The 23,569-nt window shown below is 42.8% G+C and overlaps 1 protein-coding gene across 13 annotated transcripts in view; it reads left to right on the forward strand.

Moving 5' to 3' along the window:
• kmt2ca (lysine (K)-specific methyltransferase 2Ca) overlaps positions 1-23,569 on the forward strand; it is a 489,348-nt gene that overhangs the window by 51,058 nt on the left and 414,721 nt on the right. The window lies entirely within an intron of this gene.

Here is a 23,569-nt window from a genome sequence, read left to right on the forward strand (position 1 = left end):
GGTCACACAAGAATGCAACTGTTGGATGATAGGAGAAATACCTGTACTCCAGAAGAGACTTAAAGGAACTGTTATCAAAAAAAAATTGGTACTATGTCAGAGTAAATTTAGGTACTTTGAAGGTTTTAGCAAAGATTTGTAACTTGGGTTGTGGGGCAAGTTGTTGACTTGCTCACCAAGCTGGCTTGTTTTTGTTGAAGGGTTTTATCACCATGCTAGGTAACATCAGTGAGGCCTCCGATGAAGTGTTGTTGTTCTGCTTCACTTGCAGTTTGTTGTCCAGACAGTAATGGTGAGTTGTCACCGCAGAACCAGAAATGACACCACTCACTAACAAACAGGACAGTATAAATTCCAAGCAGAGTAGAACAGCATTGCTTCATCAGAGGCCTCACTGATAATGTTACCTAGCATGGCCACGAAACATCTGAAGGAAAACAAGCCAGCTCGATGAGCGAGTCAATGACCTGAATTTAGGTACATGTAAGTAGTAGATTTTAGTGTATAAGAGAGGAGACAGTAATAGATATTGGGAATTCTGGAGCCAAGGATATCCACAACTGAATTTGTGAGCACCACTGGTGGAACAATGAAAATGGGAGGTTCACAAGAGGTCCGAATTGGAGACACATGTAGAATGGTGTGAGACCCCAGGGACTTTGAAAACATCAATGAGAACTTTTAGAATTGAGATGTTGGACCTGAAGCCAACACAAGTCAGTGATGGGTAAATGGACCTTAGTGTGAATTAGATTATAGCGGCCGAGGCAGTGATTGGGTGAGTTCATAGTAGACAGTAAGGCACAGGAACTGAAATCTGGCTATTTGGCCCATTGAGTCTGCTCCACCATTTGGTCGTGGCTGATAAGTTTCGCAACCCCTTTCTCTTGCTTTCTCCAGTAGCCCTTGATCTCCTTGACAATCAAGAATCTGCCTGCCTTTGTCTTTAATATACTTGGCCTCCCACAGCTGCTTGTTTCAGTGAATTTCATAGATTAACTACTCTGGCTAAAGACGTTTCTCCTTATTTCTGTTCTAAAAAATATTCACTTCGTTGTAAGGCAGTGCCCTAGGCTCCGAGTCCCCTGCCAATGGTAACATCTTCCCAACGTCCACTCTGTCCAGGCCATTCAGTATTTGTAAGCTTCAATTAGATCACCCCGTATCCTTCTGAACTCTATGGCTATATGCCCAGTGTCCTTGAACGTTCCTCATGTTAAGCTTTTCATTCCTGGCATCTTTATTGTGAACCTCCTCTGGACCCTCTCTAGGGCCAGTATATCCTTCCTGAGGTATGGGGTCCAAATTGCTGTCTGTTCCCCTGAAGAGCTGATCAAGGGGCACATCCTGAAACGTTAACTCTGGTTTCTCTTCACAGATGCTTTCAGACCTGCTGAGCTTTTCCAGCAATTTGCATTTGTTTCTGATTTACAGTATCTGCAGTTCTCTTCTCTTGGTTTCTATTTGATAGAATAAGCATAGTTGAGGCGATATGCAGTACAAAGATTTGACTTGACTTCATAATTTTTTCTTTGCAGTAAAGAAATATTCCCCCGATTTGGTTGGAGCATAGATTTACTCATGTCACATTTTGTTGGGAAAAGATTGCCGACAGTCTGAACTGCGTGTTGCATAGAATTCATCGACTATAACTCAATAACAATTGTTGCTTGGCTTGATCCATATGTCAAAACTCATACTTGCTACATTGCTCTGTGCATTAACTTAGTGATCCTCAGACTTCAAATCATAACATTCTGCTCTAGTGCTTAGTACTCAATTTTGAGACAAAACAAATTTGGAAGGACAGAATCTTTAATTAATAAAGGGGGTGTTTTTCACTGTTCAGGTGACTTGGTGCAATTTTGCACGGTCACACTTTGCTGAAACTCAAGTGGAATAATGTAGTGGAGGCCACAACGGGTACAGTGGATGCAATATACCATGTTTGCAGATGTGCAAGTGAATCTCTGCTTGATGTAGTAAGTCTGGTTGTGGGTGAGAGAGGTGGTGTAGGGGCAGGTGCAGCACTTTTGTGGTTGCATGGAAAAGTGCCGGGTGTGGTGCAGGCATAGCTTGGGCCCATGTGAGTACCCATGCTCCCCCCCCCCCCCAAATCTCTAGGAAGTGGGAGGCATTGAAAGAGAAGTTGCTGAGGGTGAGAACGCGTTTGGCTAATCGGATGAAGGTGTCAGTGGAGGGGGACTGGTGGAGCCTGCAGGACAGCAAGAAGCGGAGGACCTTTAGGCCATCTGTATGGGGAATGCAGGTCTACAAGGACTGGGCGTCCATGGTAAAGATGAGGTGTTGAGGACCAGGGAATCAGAAGTTCTGGAGGAGGTGGAGGGCATGCGTGGTGTCACGGACGTAGGTAGGGAGTTCCTGGACCAAGGGGGAGAAAATGGATTCAAGATAGGTGGAGATAAGTTTGTGTCTGCCTGCTCCTGCCCCACCAATGAGTCAGCCAGGCCGGTCAGGTTTGTTAAACTAGTTAAAGAGAAGGTATATTGTCAGGACAAACAAAGTCATGGGATGGAAATGTCCTTGAACTCCTTTGGTGAGAAGTAAATAAGTGGTGTGAAGATAGTATAGAAGGGAAAGAAAAGCACAAAGCTAGTTTAAAAAAAACAATGAAGGTAACCACAAAATAGTATTTTGAGTAGTGAAAGTATTTTATGATAAAATGTTAACTGTTATAATTATCGTGTTCAAAATTTTGCTAATTATTTTGTAATCATTTACACTCATTCCTTTGGGCAATCTAGAAGTGAGTGGAAATCACAGACAGCAGTAATCTTTCTATCTTCCTTTTGGGTGGTTTGGGTGTGGCTTTGGAGGAATGGAGAATTACAAAATTGTAATTCTTCAAAAAAGATGTGAAGGCAATTACAGTAATTACAAACCAGTCAATTTAACTTCGGGTAAATTTTGAAAAAGTTATTTGGTGTGGAATTAATAGTCACATAGCAAAATGGAGATTATTCAGAAGAGTCAGCATGTGTATGTTTTTCATAAAATGTGAAGCAATTTGCTGGCGGTAACAGGGTTTAAGAGGGCAAGGCTGTTGATGTGTTTGGGCTTTTGATATGCTGCCCCACAAGGCAGAAAGTGAGAGGTCATAGATTGAAAGAGACTGGAGCAACATGGATATAAAGTTGGCTGAGTGACTGGAAACTGAGAACACTAGTAAATTGGCCTTTTTCAGGGTCAAGGAAACTTTTTTCTTTATATAACTAAGTTCCCCAAGGGTTGATATTGGAACCCTTGCATTTTCTGATCGTATACTTGATCCAGATCTTGGTGTACAGGGGACTGTTTCAAAGTTCGCAGGTAATTAGATTTTGGGCGAATTGTAAACTCTGAGGAGGACAGTGTTAAAAATTTCAAAAAGACAATGAGCAGTGAGTAGAATGGATGGGTAGGTGGCAGTTGAAATTCATAATTTAGATATCTAGAGGATTGGAGTAGAAGGACGTGGAAGTTTTGCTGCAGCCAGACAAACCCCTCGTTAGAGCCCACTTGGAGTACTGAGAGCAGATCTGGGCATCACATCTTAATTGTGAAGAAAGGTAATACCCGAAACGTTGACTGCTCCTTTCCTCCAGATGCTGCATGGCTAGTGTTTTTCTAGCCTCTTGTTTGTCTACCTTAGATTCCAGCATCTATAGTATTGTATTTGTCTCTAACATCTTAGGATATATTGGTTTTAGAGGGAGTGCTGTGTAGAATTACAAGAATGAAGCCTAGACTTAAGGGATTAAGTTATGAAGTGAGATTATACAAATTAGGCCTGTTTTCTCTAGAATTTAGAAAGTTTTGGGTTGATCAGAATCATACTCCTAGAGGACAGAAGAGGCCCTTTGACCCATTGCGTCTGCGTTGATTAAAAATACGATACTATTTACACTGTCCTGCACTAGGTTAATATCCTTGAATGTTATGATGCCTTAAGTAATCATCCAAGCGCCTCTTAAAGGTTGAGGTTTCCTGCCTCTGCTACCTCCCCTAGGCTTTGCATTCTAGACTCCTCCATTTACTGGGTGATAAGAGTTTTCCTCAAATCCCTGCTAAATTTCCAGCCTTTCACCTTTAAATTTTTACATTAAAATTATACCCAGTGGATCAAGATTAACATCTGCCTTGGAGGCTGAAGGAATTGAGGTAATGCGTAGATCATGTTTTGGGGCGACATGGTGACTCAGTGGTTTGCACAGCACCCTCACAGCTCCAGATTCCCAGATTTCATTTCATGCTTGGGCTACTGTCTGTGTAGAGTTCGCACTTTCTCTGCATGAGTTTCCGCCGGGTGTTCTGGTTTCCTCCCACAGTCCAAAGATGTGAAAATTAGGTGGATTTGACACGCTAAATTACCCATCGTATTCAGGGATGTGTAAGTTAGGTGTATTAGCCATAGGAAGTGAAGGGTCACAGTAATAGGGTAAGTGTGGGTGGGATGTTGTTTGGAGGGTAGGTGTGGACTTGTTGGGCTGGCTAGTCTATTTCCACACTGTAGGGATTCTGTGGATATAGTATGAGATTATAAAGCTGACATAGGTGGTCATGATCTTGCTGAACAGGCTTGAAGTGCTGGGTATCCTTTTATCCTGGGTATCATTCTAATTGAACTGAATAATTCGGAATTTGCTGCATCATAAGTCAAACAGTTTAAGGTGCAAATGTGACTGTGACTCTGACTCAAAACTCTGCCACACCAAAGAAGGAAAAATTAATAACTGGATTGGGTCTGGTGAAAGGAAAAGGCAAATCAACAAATGTATAATTTGATGGTAGAAAAAATTTATTCTGATCTGAAATTTGTTTGAAAAAGGAAAGACCACGTGCATTTATATTGCATCAACAAACTTAAGATGTCTCCAAGATAATAAAATGTGAGGCTGGATGAACACAGCAGCCAAGCAGCATCTCAGGAGCACAAAAGCTGACGTTTCGGGCCTAGACCCTTCATCAGAGAGCTCTGATGAAGGGTCTAGGCCCGAAACATCAGCTTTTGTGCTCCTGAGATGCTGCTTGGCCTGCTGTGTTCATCCAGCCTCACATTTTATTATCTTGGATTCTCCAGCATCTGCAGTTACCATTATCTCTAAGATGTCTCCAGATGCTTTTCAATCAAAGTACTACATTTGAAAGATAGTCACTGTCTAGCTACTATAATGACTTTCACTCTGTACATGGCAGCACTGTACAAATAGCAATGTGATGATGCCCAGATTATCTGTTTTAATGTTGTTCATTGAGGGATCAGTGATATCTGGGATATTGGAGAGAATTTCCTAGCTCTTCTTTGAAAATGTGCCACATGATCCTCTGTGCTTGCCTGAGGGAGTAGATAGAGCATCGTTTAAATGAAGACACCTTTGATACTTATTGTGCTAGCCTCGATTGTTTGTCCTAGTTTCTGCCATGTGAACCATAACCTTTTGACGAGTAAGTGTGCTATCACCGTGCTATTCTCGTGGAGTCATAGAAGCTGGAAGCCAGAGAGAATGCATTAGTTCTTCAAAGGCTGACAAGGGTATCATAATTGCTGAAGGTCAGGAAATGGATGAATCATTTAAAATTTCCATCTTTTGTTATGGGTTAAGAGTTCAGCAAGAGCTTTCCAAACCCTGAGCAGGATGGTTGCAGTTGAAGAGGAAGTTATATTGAAGTAGATATCAGTCATCAAAACATGTAAGGCACCTTGGGGAATTGAGGCAAATGAAGCAGAGGGCTTGATTGGCAGAAAAATCTCCAGCATTACAAAAAGACTTCAGGCCTTTTATAAGTAAAAATTCAAAGTCAGAAATAAAGTAATCTGAATTAGTAATCCAAAGCTCTAGACTCATGTTCTGGGGTTATATGCTCAAATCCCACTGTGGCAGATGGTGAAATTTGGATCTTTCTTTAAAAAAAAGTATGGAATAAAAATCGAGCCTAATAATGAATCATATAATCACTGTTAATTGTTGAGGGAGGAAAATACTCACCTAATTCATGAATGTCCCTTCCTTACCTGGTCTGGGATTCATGTGATTCAAGATCTACAATGTGGTTGACTCTGACCAGTTGTTTGGGACATTAGGGATGGGCAGTATATTCTTAGTCATTGATGCCCACATATGATTGACTTTTATTTTAAGAAATGGAGAATTCGTGCCTCTGACCTTGTGAAGGAATTGCGTTTTTTAAAAAGAAAAAAGGTCTTAATTATCCAAGGGAATGGAAAATTAGAAAATTAAATAAAGATTTTAAAAAGCTGAGGTGGGAGTACAGTATCTCTGGAATTGAGCCTCTTTAACGGATGATTTGTTAAAGTCCACCAGCAGCCTTGCCTGAAAAGTTTTGTTATATCACCATGTTAGAGAGCTGAGAAAAGTAAACATGATCTATCAGGTGAAATTTCATCCTGAAATCTCTCAAAGCTTTAACACAGGAGTCTGAAAGGCTGGTACCAAGCTGCTTTTTGGTGCACATACTTGAGTTTGAAGCTCAGTAGTTAATGATTTTGAAACATTGTTTGAGGAGTATCACAGCAAGGCTACATTCTTCATGCTGTTTATATCTCATCCTGCTAGTTCACCTGTCATGATTTTGTCATGTGCGTCTCCATGCACTAACCTGAAATCACTTCTGTAGCTCATCTGCAACCAAGTTTGATATTTGTCATTCATCCAACTTTGTCTAAGCAGTACTTCCCGAACCTTTTCTAACTTTGACCCCATTTCAAGGGTTGAAAATGATTGCAATTCCTCAGTGAACTTTGAAAATAAGAGGTGGAGAAAAAGATCTACTCTCAAATAGCAACGTTTGGATATCACTTTTAAGCATTTGACTGAAGCTGAAAAGCTACAGAGATTTCTTCTTGAAAGTACAGGTGGAGTGTAGCAGAAAGAGCGGACAACTTACATGCAGTTAGATGATGAATAGACAAGCTGCAGTGGGTGTAGAAGGATGAGGTGAGATGGATAAACTTGACATACCATGACAGCAGACCTCATGAAATATGTAACTACAAGCCTCCGTAGCAAAGATAATTATTTGGCTTTTTACTTGCATGTTGCGAAGTTGAGTATAAAAGTTGGCAAGTAATGTCGTATTTGGAGTATTGTCTGCAGCTTTGGTCACCAAACTGTAGGAAGGATGTGGTGGCTTTGGAGAGGGTGCAAGAGATTTACCATGATGCTGCCTGGGTTGGATGTATTAGCCTTAAAGAGAGGTTGGACAACTTGGATTGTTTTTGCGAAATTGCCAGAGGCTGATAGAAATATCTTAAATTGCAAAGCAGAGGTAGGGTGGATAGTCAGTTTTCTTTGCCAAGGGTAGAAATGTCAGATACTATGAGGCATAGATTTAAAGTGAGGGGTGGGGGGCAAGTTTTAAAAGATGTGTAAGGCAAGTTTTCTTTAAGAGGCTGGCAGGTGCCTGGAATATGTTCCTGGGGAAGGGGATGTCATTGAATCATTGAGTTGTACAAAATGGGAACTGGCAGTTTTGGTACAATTCATCCATACCGACCAGATATCCCAAATAAATCTGGCCCCATTTCACAGCATTTGACTCTTATCCATTGCAAACCCTTACTTCTCGTATATCCAGCCAGATGTCTTTTTAAATGTTGTAATTGTACTCACATCCTCCACTTCCTCTAGCAGCTCATTTCATGCACGCACCACCTTCTGCATGTAAAAGTTGTCGCTTGGTCCTTTTTAAATCTGCGGCTTTCACTTTAAACCTGTGCCTTCTCTAGTTTTGGTCTCCCCTACCGGGGGGTGGGGGGGAGAGGGAGAGGGAGGAATCTTTGGCTATTCACCTTAACCATGTCCCTCCACGATTTAATAAAACTTAGCCTCTGAAGCTTCAGGGAAAAATAGTTGCAGCCTATTCAGCCTGTCCCTATGGCTGAAACCCTCCCAACCCTGGCAATGTTCCTCTATAAATTTTTACTGCACCCTTTGGAGATTAATGCCATCTTTTCTATTGCAGGGAGGCTGGAATTGAATGCACTCTTCCCAAAGTGGCCTAACCAACGTCCTGTACAGCTGCAATGTGACCTCCAACTTCTGTATTCAGTGAGCCAATTATTTAAAGCAAGTGTACCAAATCTACCACCACTATCTTGTCTACTTGTGACTCTATATTCAAGGAACTAAGAACCTGCACTCAAAGGTCCCTTTGTTCAGCAGCACTCCCCAAGATGCTACCATGCCCTAATTTGCCTTATCGAAATGCCACATCTCATTTATCTAAATTAAACACCATCTGTCATGCTGGCCCATCTGATTAATAGCCTGTTGTAGATAGTAGAAGCAGATTTGATAAAGTTTTAAGAAGCATTTAGACAGATGTATGAACAAGTAAGGAATAGACAGATATGGACCGTATGCAGGTTGGGAATAATTTAGAAGGGCATCATGGTTAGCACAGACATTGGCTGAAACGCCTGATTGTGTGCTCCACTGTTCTGTGTTCTAGGAGTCAAATCCCTGTTTCTGACAGCTTTGAATTTTTTCATTGTGATTTGTGCATTAGAGAGGGTAGAATCCTAAACCTAAGAAGAACTGAAGATTTTCAGCTAAAAGAAACATTACTTTGCTGTTACTGTACATTGTGCGCCTGCTGCACGTCCAGTCTAACAGCTATGTTGTTTAGGACTAGCTTGCTCAGTAGCGTTGCTGCTCAGCCACTCTTGGTGATTTGATCTTGAAATTTCCCACCCAGAGAGCATTTGTTACACCCTTGCCAACCTCAGTGCTTTCTCCAAGTGTTGTTCAACCTGAAGTACTGATTCATCACCAAAGGGAAGACAGCACGTGGTAATCGGGAGGCTTCCTTGCCCTTGTTTAATCTGAAGCCATGAGATTTCATGGGGTCTGGACCTGATGTTGAGGGCTCCCAGGACAACTCCCTTCATTCTGACTATAATCACTGCACTGTCACCTCTGCTTGTTCTGGTTGGTCAGAATGTATACAGGGATGGTGGTGCCTGGGACATAGCCACATTCATGAAACAATGCCTTTAAGGACAATGTCAGCCTGGAGCTTGACTAGACAGTGAGACAGTTTTCCCAATTTGACACTCGACCCCAGATGTTAGTTAGGAGGTCTTTGCAGAGTTGATAGGATTGGTCCTTTGATTCTACTGCCCTTGACCACCTAAGTGGTAGTGATTGTGGGCTTGGAACATGCTATCTAAGGAGCCTCTGAATTTCTGTAGTGCAATTTGTAAATGGTACATATTGCTGCTACTGTGCATGGAGGGGTAGAATGATTTCAAGACTCTCAGGATTAAATTGAGAGGATTTGTTGTCTAAACGTTGTCAGTGTTCCCTTGAATTTAGAAGGTTGAGATCATGATGCAGTGCAGATAGAATATGCCTGAGGGTCTGAGTGATGACCTTCTGTTACTGACCAAAATGATTGTTCACTAGAGCCTAGGTTACTCAGTAATGTTAATTCTGCTATTGCACTGAATCATGTAAATGATATACTCTTTACATACAAACCCCTGTATATTGTATCTTGAACAATTTTGAAAATAAGTCCTGGTATCCTTCTTGAATTTCCATAATTCTCAGATCACCAATTATATTCCAAAGAGAGAACTGCAAAATACTGTTTTATTAGATTACAAAACAATATTTTATAGAACATAGAACAGTACAGCACAGAACAGGCCCTTCAGCCCACAATGTTGTGCCGACCATTGATCCTCATGTATGCACCCTCAAATTTCTGTGACCATATACATGTCCAGCAGTCTCTTAAATGACCCCAATGACCTTGCTTCCACAACTGCTGCTGGCAACGCATTCCATGCTCTCACAACTCCCTGCGTAAAGAACCTGCCTCTGACATCCCCTCTATACTTTCCACCAACCAGCTTAAAACTATGACCCCTCGTGCTAACCATTTCTGCCCTGGGAAATAGTCTCTGGCTATCAACTCTATCTATGCCTCTCATTATCTTGTATACCTCAATTAGGTCCCCTCTCCTCTTCCTTTCCTCCAATGAAAAGAGACCGAGCTCAGTCAACCTCTCTTCATAAGATAAGCCCTCCAGTCCAGGCAGCATCCTGGTAAACCACCTCTGAACCCTCTCCAAAGCATCCACATCTTTCCTATAATAGGGCGCCCAGAACTGGACGCAGTATTCCAAGTGCGGTCTAACCAAAGTTTTATAGAGCTGCAACAAGATCTCACGACTCTTAAACTCAATCCCCCTGTTAATGAAAGCCAAAACACCATATGCTTTCTTAACAACCCTGTCCACTTGGGTGGCCATTTTAAGGGATCTATGTATCTGCACACCAAGATCCCTCTGTTCCTCCACGCTGCCAAGAATCCTATCCTTAATCCTGTACTCAGCTTTCAAATTCGACCTTCCAAAATGCATCACCTCGCATTTTATCCAGGTTGAACTCCATCTGCCACCTCTCAGCCCATCTCTGCATCCTGTCAATGTCCCGCTGCAGCCTACAACAGCCCTCTACACTGTCAACGACACCTCCGACCTTTGTGTCGTCTGCAAACTTGCTGACCCATCCTTCAATCCCCTCGTCCAAGTCATTAATAAAAATTACAAACAGTCGAGGCCCAAGGACAGAGCCCTGTGGAACTCCACTCACCACTGACTTCCAGGCAGAATATTTTCCTTCTACTACCACTCGCTGTCTTCTGTTGGCCAGCCAATTCTGTATCCAAGCAGCTAAGTTCCCCTGTATCCCATTCCTCCTGACCTTCTGAATGAGCCTACCATGGGGAACCTTATCAAATGCCTTACTGAAGTCCATATACACCACATCCACAGCTCGACCCTCATCAACTTTTCTAGTCACATCCTCAAACTCGATAAGGTTTGTGAGGCATGACCTACCCCTCACAAAGCCGTGTTGACTGTATTTGATCAAGCCATGCTCTTCCAGATGGTCATAAATCTTATCCCTCAGAATCCTTTCTAACACCTTGCAGGCAACAGACGTGAGACTTACTGGTCTATAATTGCCGGGGATTTCCCTATTTCCTTTCTTGAAGAGAGGAATTACATTTGCCTCTCTCCAGTCCTCAGGTACGACTCCAGTGGAGAGCGAGGATGCAAAGATCTTCGCAAGTGGCGAAGCAATTGCATTTCTCGCTTCCCAAAGCAGCCGAGGACAAATCTGATCCGGGCCTGGCGACTTGTCAATCTTGATGTTTGACAAAATTTTCAGCACATCAGCTTTGTCTATCTCTATCCATTCCAGCATGCACACCTGCTCTTCAAAGGTTTCATTCACTACAAAGTTCGTTTCTTTCGTAAAGACAGAAGCAAAAAACTCATTTAGGGCCTCCCCTACCTCCTCAGGCTCCACACACAAGTTCCCTATGCTATCCCTGATCGGCCCTACTCTTTCTTTGATCATTCTCTTATTCCTCACATAAGTGTAAAATGCCTTTGTGTTTTCCCGGATTCCTTCTGCCAAGCCTTTCTCGTGCCCCCTCCTGGCTCTCCTCAAACCATTTTTGAGCTCCTTCCTTGCCTGCATGTAATCCTCTCCAGCTGAACTTGACTCTAGCTTCCTCCACCTTATGTAAGCTACCTTCTTCCTTTTCACTAGAAGCTCCACCGCTCTCGTCATCCAAGGTTCCTTAATCTTACCCCTTCTTGCCTGTCTCAGAGGGACATATTTACTCATCACTCCCAACAACTGTTCCTTAAACCGTCTCCACATGTCTATAGTTCCCTTACCATGGAACAACTCCCTTGCTGTTCCTAATTTCCACCCATACTGACTCAGTAGGCAGATCTTCCTCGACAAAGGAAGCTTCTGTAGCTGTGATACCCTCTCTGATTAGTAGTGCTACACCCCCTCCTCTTTTTCCCCCCTTCCTATTCTTTTTAAATGTTCTAAACCCTGGAAGATCCAGCAACCATTCCTGCCCATGAGAAACCTATGTCTCTGTTATGGCCACAACATCATAGCACCAGGTACTGATCCAAGCTCTAAGTTCATCACTTTTATTCCTGATACTCCTTGCATTAAAGCAAACACACTTTAACCGATCCCTTGGTTCCTTCCCAGGAAAATCCTTCCCACTAGCTGGTCTACCTCTTGCTACTGCCTCACCTGCATCAACGCTCACCTCTGGTATACAGCTCAGGTTCCCACCCCCCTGCCATACTAGTTTAAACCCTCTCGAACTACTCGAGCAAACCTTCCACCCAGGACATTGGTCCCCTTCCAGTTCAGATGCAACCCGTCCTTCTTGTACAGGTCCCACCTTCCCCAGAAGGCATCCCAATTATCAACATATCTGAAGCCCTCCCTCCTACACCAGCTGCGTAGCCACGTGTTCAGCTGCGCCCGCTCCCTGTTCCTCACCTCGCTATCTCGTGGCACCGGTAGTAAGCCAGAGAACACTACTCTGTTCGTCCTGCTCTGCAGCTTCCATCCTAACTCCCTGAAATCACTTTTTATATCCTCAAACCTATTTCTGGCTATATCATTTGTGCCAATATGTAACACGATTTCTGGCTGTTCGCCCTCCCCTTTTAGAACCTTATACACCCGATCGGAGACATCCCGGACCCTGGCACCAGGGAGGCAACATACCTTCCGGGGATCCCGATCTTGCCCACAATATCTCCTGTCGATTCCCCTAACTATTGAGTCCCCTACCACGAGTACTTTTCTATTCTGCCCCCTTCCCTTCTTTGCCACAGTGTCAGGCTCAGTGCCAGAGAACTGACTACTATGGCTTTCCTCTGGTAGGTCATCCCCCCCCAGCAGTATCCAAAACGGTATACTTATTGCTGAGGGGAATGCCCACAGGGGATCTCTGCACTGTCTGTCTGTCCCCTTTCCTCCCCCTAACTGTAACCCATCTATCCTTGTCCTGAGCCTTAGGAGTGACCAACTCCCGATAATTCCTCTCAATTACCCCCTCTGCCTCCCGAATGATCCGTAGTTCATCCAGCTCCAGCTCCATTTCCCTAACACGGTTTTCAAGGAGCTGTAGTTGGGTGCACTTCCCGCAGATGTAGCCAGCGGAGACGTGTGCCACTGCACTTTGGAGAACAAATCCTTGTGATGTGGATTGTGGGTGTGGATGTGTGTGCACGTGTTTGTGAAGAGTAGATGGAATTGAAGTTGGATTTTAGCAATTGTCAATGAAAAGATTTCTTGATCTCCTTGACAAATAAAGCAAAAGTAATAATGAACAGTCTTTTAAAATTTGTGCTAAGGTGCACTTTGGAAATATCTCTTACCTTCCCATTTTCTTTTTCCATGTATTTCAAGGATGTATTTTCTCAGTGGCAAATTAGCTTCCTTTGCAAGTTTCCAGTTATACAGGAGTTGAAATACCAGTGGTTAGCACTGCAGCCTTGCAGCGCCAGGGACCCGGGTTTGATTCCGCCCTTGGGCGACTGCCTGTGTGGAGTTTGCACATTCTCCTGTGTCTGCATGGATTTCCTCTGGGTGCTCCGGTTTCCTCCCATAGTCCAAAAATGTGCTGGTTAGTTGGATTGGCCATGTTAAATTGCTGGTAGTGGTCAGTGGTGTGTAGATTAGGTGGGTTATGGGGGTGGGTCTGGGTGGGATGCTCAGAGTTGGTGTGGGCTTGTTGGCCCTAGGGCCTGCTTCCACACTGTAGGGATTCTATGATCTGTAACTTCAACCATGAATATCGACTGTGTTAGAAACCTATTTAAAATTTTGAGTCCAATTAGGTGACTTTAGAGGAAGGTCATTCTGAAGAAGTTATATTTGGAATTCAGATCTGCTTTGTTTCTTCAGTACTACTACTATTTCAGTGCATTTGTAAGTGTGGCTGGGATATCCCCAGAGCTACATTCTGTGCTAACTTTAACCTTAAATGTTTGTGCAGTCGGAGTAGCTTTCTCTGAGTTTAATTTTCAAGCAATTCATGCTATTGTCCAGCCACAATCTTTCACAATGAAGTACATCCAAACATATGAATTAGCAGCAGGAGTAGGCTAGTCCCTTTATTGAATTGCACAGCCAGCTAAGATCATGGCTCATCAGGTTGTCAACTTAAGGTTACATTCTTGCCCACCCCTCACATCCTGTCTACCACCTTTTTGAGAAGGCAGTACTAAAGACATGACCCTGTGAAATCAAATATTTGTCTCACTTGCCCCTGAATTTTAGAAAGTGAACCCTAATTCTATTTTCTTCCTTCAGAGGAAGCTTCCTCTCAACATCAGAATAAAAACACTGGACTATTTTCTAAATGGGGTGAAAATTCAGAAGCCTGAAGTGCAAAGAGACTTGGGAGTTCTAGTCCAGGATTCTCTCAAGATAAACTTGCAAGTTGAGTCAATAGTCAGGAAGGCAAATGCAAAGTTGGCATTTATTTTGAGAGGACTGGAATATAAAAGCAGGGATGTACTATGGCTTTATAAGGCTCTAGTCGGACCACATTTGGAGTATTATGTGCAGTTTTGCGCCCCATGTCTTGGGAAGGATGCGCTGGTCCTGGAGTGGGTTCAGAGGAGATTCACGAGAATGGCCCCAGGAATGGAAAGCCTAACACATGAGGGACATTTGGGGATTCTGGGACTATACTCATTGGAGTTTAGACAGATAAGTGGGGGGGGGGGATCTAATTGAAACTTTAAGAATACTGAATGGCCTGGATAAAGTGGACGTTGGAAAGATGCTTCCATTGGTAGGGGAGCTTGGGACCTGAGGGGACAGCCTTAGAGTGAAGGAAAGACTTTTTAGAACAGAGATAAGGAGAAACTTCTTCAGCCAGCGAATGCTGAATCTATGAAATTCATCGCCATAAAAGGCGGTGGAGGCCAGGTCAGTGAGTACGTTTAAGACTGAGATAGGTTCTTGATTATCAAGGGTTATGGGGATAAAGCAGGAGAATGGGGTTAAGGAACTTATCAGCCATGATTGATTGGCAGAGAAGACTCTGGGTGGAATGGCCTAATGTCTGCTCCTATGCCGTATGGTCTTATCAGTCCCATCAAGGCCCCGCTGGATCTTATTTCAGTCAGATCACCACCTGTTACAATTCTAAATTCCGGCAGATGCAAGCCTAGCCTGCTACTCGTGAGACAGAACCCCCACCACCCCACCTTCCAGGTATTTGTCTGGTAAACATTGTGTGAACCGCCTGTAATACATTGACTCCTTCCTGTGTTCATTACTGTGCACAGCAATGTTCCCTCTAACTTTCTGTGTAGTCCTCTGAGGTCCAGAAGTAGAAGTCTTTGGCACACTTGGTGGGCTGATTGCCGTGCATGGAACATCAGAGCGGTTGTGTGCACACACAGCTTAGAGGGAATGTTGATGCAGAGTACTGCAGATGGAGACTCATTAGTGCTCTGTCTAATTGAAGGATAACCTCACTACCTTTGTATTCACTTCACTGCACGATAAGTTATAACATTCTATTATCTTTCCTCATTACTTGCTTTACCTGGATACTAATCTATTGTGATTCATATCTTAGAATACCCAGATCCCTCAACATCTGTGCAACCATATCTTTGTTCCTTCATCCAGGTCACTTATTTGAATTGTAAATTGTTGAGGTCCCAGCTCAGCTGCTTGTGGTATCCTGCTTGTTACATCATGTCACTCTGAAAAATACCCATTAGGCATACTGGCTGCTTCCAGTCAGCTATCTAGTCTTCACCCCATGCCGATATGTTACCCCGACACCATGAGTTTCTACTTTCTGTTTATACGCCCTGCACCTTGAATTTTGTGGTCATCCAGCTTTGTCATCTGGAAATTTGGGGATACTACTTTTCAGTTCCCTCGTTCAAATCGTTAATATATGTTATGAATAGCTGGGGTCCTAACAGTAATCCCTGTTAGTGAATTTTGAGAAGATTTGTAGCTCAGGTTGAGGTTCTGGATGTGAGTTTGCTCGCTGAGCTGGAAGGTTAGTTTTCAGACGTTTCGTCACCATTCTAGGTAACATCAGTGAGCCTCCAATGAAGCGCTGGTGTTATGTCTTGGAAAGCGGGACATAACACCAGCACTTCGTTGGAGGCTCACTGATGATGTTACCTAGCATGGTGACGAAACGTCTGAAAACTAACCTTCCAGCTCAGCGCGCAAACTCACATCCAGAGTAATCCCTGTGCGCCCCACTGGTTATTGGAGGCAGTTCTAGGATGATCCCCGGAGGGATTGTCTGTGTAAAGATTAGACTAGATTGGTTTCCCTACAGTGTGGAAACAGGCCCTTCGGCCCAACAAATCCACACCGCCTCTTGATATATCCCACACAGACCCATCCCCCTATAACCCTCATGCCCCTGAATACTACGAGCAATTTAGCATGGCCGATCCACCTAGCCTGCACATTTTTGGACTGTGGGAGGAAACCCACGCAGACACGGGGAGAATGTCTGTGCGGAGTTTGCACTGTCTCCCAAGGCTGGAATTGAACCCAGGTCCCTGGTGCTGTGAGGCTGCAGTCCTAACCACTGAGTCACTGTGCTGCCCTGATCAAACGGTACTGTGCTGATTTAAACAGTTTTGAGCTCTATGCATTGCAGTTTAGAAGAATGAATGGTGATCTCATTGAAACTTTTAGGATTCTTAATGGAATTGATGGGAAAATGCTGTGGAGTTGTTTCCCCTCCTGGGACTGTCTAGGACCAGAGGTCATGGTCTCGGAGTTGAGAGTCTTGGAACTGTTTGCTGCAGAAAGCTGAGGGGGCAGAGTCCTTGTATATATTCAAGGCTGAGACAGATTCTTGATCAGTAGGGGAATCTAGTGTTATGGGAAAAGGCAAGGAAATGGATGTAAAGAATGTCAGAGCTGACTGAAGGAGCTGAACGCCTATCCCTGTTCTATTTCTTTTGACCTGATGGTTACTGCCTGCCATTTGGAAAAAGACCTGTTTATTTCTATTGTTTCCTGTTTGTCTTAGAGCGACTTTGGTCAGTGAACACAGTCTTTTCCACATAGGCAGTGGGAGTTGGGACTCAGTGAGCAGTCAATTAAGCCAGGCCACCAAGTGGAAAAGAAAACATTTTAAAGGGGCCTTACAGCTGTCAGCAATCGGCCCAAACTCCACAACTACCACTGTTGCTTTGGAGCTTGTGACCTCAAAAATCTCATCTCATGATGCCTTGGGGGGATCCTGACCCCTTGTTTGGGAAACCCTGGCTTAATCCCTAAATCCTTTTAGTTGCTATTATAAGCTGCATTTGAAAATGGGCCATCAGGTCCCCTTTTGGGAAAATTTCAGTTATGGCTCTGTCACCACATCAAAATCTAACGACCTCTCCTTTATATACTAAGTATTCCCCTGATGTATTTATAGGGTATAAACTGCCTGTACTGCATGCAGAACAAAACTTTTTCATCTCTGTATGTATGACCATAATAAATCAACTGCCTGTATGGAGTTTACACGTTCTCCCCGTGTTTGCGTAGGTTTCCTCTCTGTCTAAAGATGTGCAGGGTAGATGGATTGGCCATGCTAAATTGCCCATAGTGTCCAGGGATGTTTAGATTAGGTGGGTTGGACATGGGAGATGGGGATCTGGGTCTGGGTGGGATGCTCTTCAGAAGGGTGATGTTAACTTGTTGGACTGAATGCCCTGTTTCCATACGGTAGGGATTCTGTGATTCTATGAAAATAAAGAAAGTTAGAAGCTAAGAATGAGTACCAACACCCAAGAGCTTAAGATGGATAAAGATGAAGCAAACCAAGTGACTCATTTTGATAAATCTATTCCAAATATAAATGTTGTCCCATTTCGCTCTTTGTGAACTGTAGCTGCTGTTTGCGGAATGCAAAACCAGCTAACTGAGTTAAGACATAAAATGGAGTGGTGTGAAAGGAGTCCAATGCCACTTCTTATCACGTAAGGTACAAGGTCTAATAACTGATTAGGTAAAGATCCTAATCTGATGATCAGTATGTTAATCTGCCATATCCAATCCCTCACTTTTATTCAATACTGACTGGTTTTAAGTCTTAGCATCAGCTGTTGGCCGTGACACAATTTGATTTTTATTTTAATAAATCTTTGAATGAATAACACCTGCCTCTCTCTTGACTAAGGTTTCTTTTGCAGTATTTCTATCTGGAAAATACTTTACAATTATTTGAGCAAAGAAGGACTTCCCATACCTCTGAAACAAAACTGGAAATTCCTTCAGAAACTCAGCAGGTCTGATAGCACCTGTGGAGAGAAAGTTAACGTTTTGAGTACAGTGACCCTTCAGAATGCTTCCCAACCTTTGTCATTTCCTCTATTTGGTTTTAGCAACTGTTCTAATTGTCTGTTCTAATTTTATGGCATACCTGAAAGTAGGATTCTGAGTCAATCACGGTCAGTGCATTTTAAGAACTTCCATAGATTTAGGGGCAGCATGTTGGTTCAGTGGTCAGCATTGCTGCCTCAGCACCAGGGATCCAGAGTGATTCCAGCCTCAGGCGACTGTATATGTGGAGTTTGCATGTTCTTCCTCCGGTCTGGGTGATTAAGTTTCTTCCCACAGTCTAAAGATGTGCAGGTTGGGTGCATTGGCCATGCTCAATTGCCTGTAGTGTTCAAGGAAGTACAAGCTAGGTGGGTTAGTCATGGGAAATTCAGGGTTACAGGGATAGGGTACTGATGTGAATCTGAGTGGGATGGGCTTTAGAGGAGTGGAGTGAACTTAATGGGCAAAATGGCCTGCTTCCACACTAAGGATTTTGCGATCCATCATGTGTCTTTTTCCTTAACCTCATTCAAGGTGAACTTTGTAGTAGCACTTCGGACACTTTATTCAAAGATACAGAGTTTAACCCTGTTGTGGTGAGTCCTGGCACGTAGTGGAATCTTAATTCTGAAGTTCAACTTAACACCTAGAATTATACTTCCTGCAGATTTAATAGTGGACTTCATTGCATGGGCTTTGGAAGCCTGTAAATCCAGTTCAGAAGGATGAGGGGGGGATTTCATAGAGATGTATAAAATTCTTAACAGGACTAAATGGTAGACACAGGAAGGCTGGTCCTGATGGTGGGTCAGTCCACACCTGGGGTCACTGTCTACAGCAGTGGGGTAAACAGCTTAGGACTGAGTTGAGAAATTTCTTCACCCACAGAATGGGGAGACTGGAATTTGCTACCATTAGAAAGCAGCCAAGGCCAAAATATTATAGGATTTCAAGGAGGAGTTGGGTATAACACTTGAAGCTAAGGGGGATTAAGGGTGGTGATGGCCTAGTAATATTACTGTTAATCCAGAAATTCATCTCATGGCCTGGGGACCCAGGTTTGAATCCTGCCATGATAAGTATGAAACTGCTATTGATTGTTGAAAAGATCCATCAGTTTCATTGATGTCCTTCAGGTAAAGAAATCTGCTGTCCTCACCTGGTTTGGCCTACATGTGACTTCATACTCACAGAACATGGTTGACTCAACTGCCCTTTGAAATGGCTTTGCAGCCATTCAGTTACATTGGCTGCGAAGTCTTGAAGTCTAATGGCACTAGACAAACCACATGGCATTAACCTGGGCGCCCTCGCTAACAGTGTTGACTGACAGCATATGAATTGCAGCAGTTCAAGAATGCAATGCACCACTACTTTCTCAAGAGCAACTAGAATGGGCAATTAATGCAGGCCCATCCAACATCGCACCATATTCCATAAATGAATTTGAAAACAAGTGGGAACTGGGTATTGAGTTGGATGGTTACCCATGAGCATACTGAATGATGGTGCAGACTCAGAGGACCAAGTGACCTTCTCCTATTTCCAATGTTTCTGTGCTCAATGATCAAAGCTGCTGCCACCACCCCTCCATGGAGTCCCCTCCAAGCTTGCTGACCAGAGCCGCACATCCACTTGTTTGATAACTATCACACTCTTTCACATTTTCACCCAGGGTGTCTCAAAGTCTGAGGCGCGAAAATGGAGTGACACCAAGAGAAAATTTGGGAACCAATTTCTTTATTCTTTTCATCCATCCTGTCTGGTACACCGGGCATTTTGTGTATCGTCTCTACATAGGCCACCTTCACATCGCCATAAAAATCACTTCAGCTGGGGTAGTACAGTGCATATGAAAGTCGATGTACTTTCATACTGACATTTAAACTACCTTCACCATCTGTTTTGGATTCTGATTACTGTATCAGTAACTTAGTTTGTCCACTAGGGAAGTTTTTTTATTTGGAATGCAGTATTTTTCTATTGACCACTCTCTAGTAGCTGAAGAATTAGTTGAACTTGCAAAGGGAGGTTAAGCCAAATAATTTCCAAAATCAGGAGTCCAGCTGTGTGCTTCTTGATCATAAGTTTTTTGTTCGCATTTTATAAAAAGAAAATTCTCATATTACTTGGATTTTTGAAATGCAGCATGTGATTTGACATTTTTAACAACACCATTCGAACTGTCAAGAGTATTCTTTGTTTTGGTGGCTTGGACATTATGGTATGACAGCAGATGGGCTATTATTGCATTGTTCTTAATCAAAATGTTTTCATGTCAGGATACCCATTCAAAAGGTTACCAACTGGCCCAGTCTTGACATCCCCATCCTGGTGGTGTTGCAGTGTTTCTGAGCCACATTATATTTGTGCAGTACAAATTATAGCTTGTTACTTATATGCATATGTTCAATGTGCCACTTCAAGCTTGTTATGTGGTAAGCAGTTTAGTGTTCCTAAAACAAAGTGAGCATAGACTTATTGAAGCTGTAGATTGAAGTGCGCTCAATTGCAAATATGATGTAAAATCAGCATACTTAAAGTTTCTCAAATTAGCAATAAAGCATTCTATAACGCAATTTCCAAATGCCTTTGTTCATATACACGATGGGGTTTAATTACCCAGTAACATCATTGTTTAGGGTTCCATGAAATATCAGTTTGGATGAGATGCTGTTAGATAGCTGTTGTGAACTAGAGTGCTGAAGGAATCCTACAGGTCTGGCAGCATCCATGGAGTATGAAACAGTATTAATGTTTTGAATCCAATATGATGTTTTTCTGTGGCATAGACCTGCTGAGTTTGTTTTTGGCATTTTTTGTGCATTAGGTTTCTAGAATCATTTGATTTTGTAAAGCTGTTAAACATTTATCATTGAAGTCCATCTTGTTAAGATCTTGGGTTTTGACAAGATGATGGTGAGCTGCCTTCTATCGAACTACAACATTCTATTTAGTTTAGATAGCCTGACAGTGCTACTGGGGAGGGTGTTCTCAGATTTTGACCCAGTGACAGTGTAGGAATAGTGATATATTTCCAAGACATGATGGTGAGTTGATAGGAGGGAAGCTTGCAAGTAGTGATGGTGTTCCATGTGTTTGCTACCCTTGTCATTCTGGGTAGAAATGACTGCTGGTCACCAAATAAAAACTGAAGCCGTCCATTCTAGCTATTATGAAAGTGTTTTATCTGAAATTAGTAATTTAGGTCATCATTAACATGTATCTATAGCTTGGGCATTTTGGAAAGGACACTCTGCAAAGTGAAGAAGAACGTACTGTACTTCAGCCAGTGTTGTGATCGCACGGAACATGAGTTCCGCTGGAAATACCAAATTTAGATCACTTTCACCTTTGAGAGGTCACCTGACCCAGTTTGTGGGTCCTTTTAAAGACACTAGATTTGAATACAGTCCCATTGACACATTTCAAGGTGCACTCCCCACCCTGGCTCTCTAATAACTCTGACCAAAGTTTGAGTTGAACATACTGGAATATCTCAATGCCAGAAGTCGAGGATTTCCATGGGGGAAGCCAGGCAGGGGCCAATTTGTTTTTCCCTTTTGAGGGCAGTCTGTCATTTCTGCAAACCGCTTGTATTTTAGGCTGGTAACATTATTTGGGCTAATGTGAGCTCTGTATTATAATTGTTCTGTCTTTTAAGACATGTATAGAACCAACTCTCAGATTACTTTTAAGAATAGGCGGTGTGAATGATGTGATTACATTTTCTAATGCATAAGTGATTATATTGATTTCAGATGTACATTGTGTACATCTTTCAAAATCTGTGCGTCATTTGAATTGGTCTCTTTAACCTTTTAACTTGCAAGAATACTTGATTATTGAAACAACTGATTATTTTCGTGAAAACTTGGACATCTGTTTAGCCTCTACAGGTAATGATTCTACAGCCTGGCCAAACCAACCTGGCTGCAACCAATGAGCTGGTGCCAAAACCAGCTGACTTATTTAGCCATTCTTGAGCCAATTCCATTTACTGTTTGGCTCCAACACGATGTTTCTGCGGTGGGCTGGCCTTTCATTGTAATGCAGCAAGCCAAGGATTTGACTGCCTTGTTTGAGATTTTAATCATGCTGCCAATCAGATTGTACTGGAACTGCTTGATATGCCCAATAATGTAGCTGGGCCACTTGCACAGGTTTGTTGAACTGATGGGTTCTGGCTTCAGGAGATTGCACTTGACTGAATTGGTGTTTGGCTTGTGGAGCAAGTTGTCTTTGGTGTGCGAGAGTTCACTTCTTGATGGCTATTGTCTGCCATGCTTCGGGTGCCGCGTTAGCTTGGAGGAGCTGAAATCCCATTCTAATAGAAGCATTTTGTAATCTGAATATGTAAAAGTGATCCAGTTTATGCATGCTGCCACTTAATTTTGTTTCTACAGGATACTTTGTCAAAATGTCAAATAATTGTTTTTGACTCCTTTCTGTGGCTCACATTCTCCATCAACTTCAGTGCTGGCAGGAGATTTGAACTTTTTTAACACTAATCTATCCTGGAATGTGACCGTTATGGACAAGGCCAGTATTTGTTCCATGTTCCTAACTGCCCTTGAACAAGGCAGCGTCTGATTTTTGTGTAATTCTGTTTTGTTTGGATTGAACTTACTACTTCTGAAACAAATTATTGCAGTTTGTTTTTTTAACCTTCCTCGCCACTTCCTGTTAGAACCCATTCAGTCTGGTTTCTGTTCACTTTGCGGCACTGAAACTGCCCTGATCAGTCTCAAACAATATTGTGATGCATTATCCTCTCTTGACCTGACTACAACCTTTTGACATTATTCTTTCTTTTGTGATAAGTACCACAGGGATGTGATGGCCGTGTGGTATCACTGTGTACTGTTGATCTGGAGACCCAGGCAACGTTCTGGCAATCTGGGTTTGAGTCCTGCCGTGGCAGATGGTGGAATTTGAAGTCAAGAAATATTTGGAATTAATGTCCAGTGATAACTATGAATTTGTTGTTGATGCTTGGAAAAGTCCATCTGATTCACTAATGTCCTTCAGGGAAGGAAACTGCCATCCTTGCCTGACCTGACCTACATGTGACTCAAGGCCTACAGCAATGTGGTTAACTCTTAACTGCCCTCCAGGCAACAGATGCTGCCTAGCCAGTGAGGCCCTCGTCCTGTGAATGAATAAAGAAAAAAAAATTGTTGTTCCAGTAATAACGGTTCCAATGTGACTAGCATATCTCCTGCAATAGTATTTCCTCCAGATCTGTCTCTATTTGCCTTGCACGCTGTATTCTGTTACTTTTCAAAATGTTGATTCTCTTGTTGATGACATCTACAAACATTGGTTCAAATTTAATTTGTATACCAATGATACGTCCCTTCTAAAATTCATGTACTAAT

Source organism: Stegostoma tigrinum, chromosome 2, assembly GCF_030684315.1.
Source record: "Stegostoma tigrinum isolate sSteTig4 chromosome 2, sSteTig4.hap1, whole genome shotgun sequence".
NCBI lineage: Eukaryota > Metazoa > Chordata > Chondrichthyes > Orectolobiformes > Stegostomatidae > Stegostoma > Stegostoma tigrinum.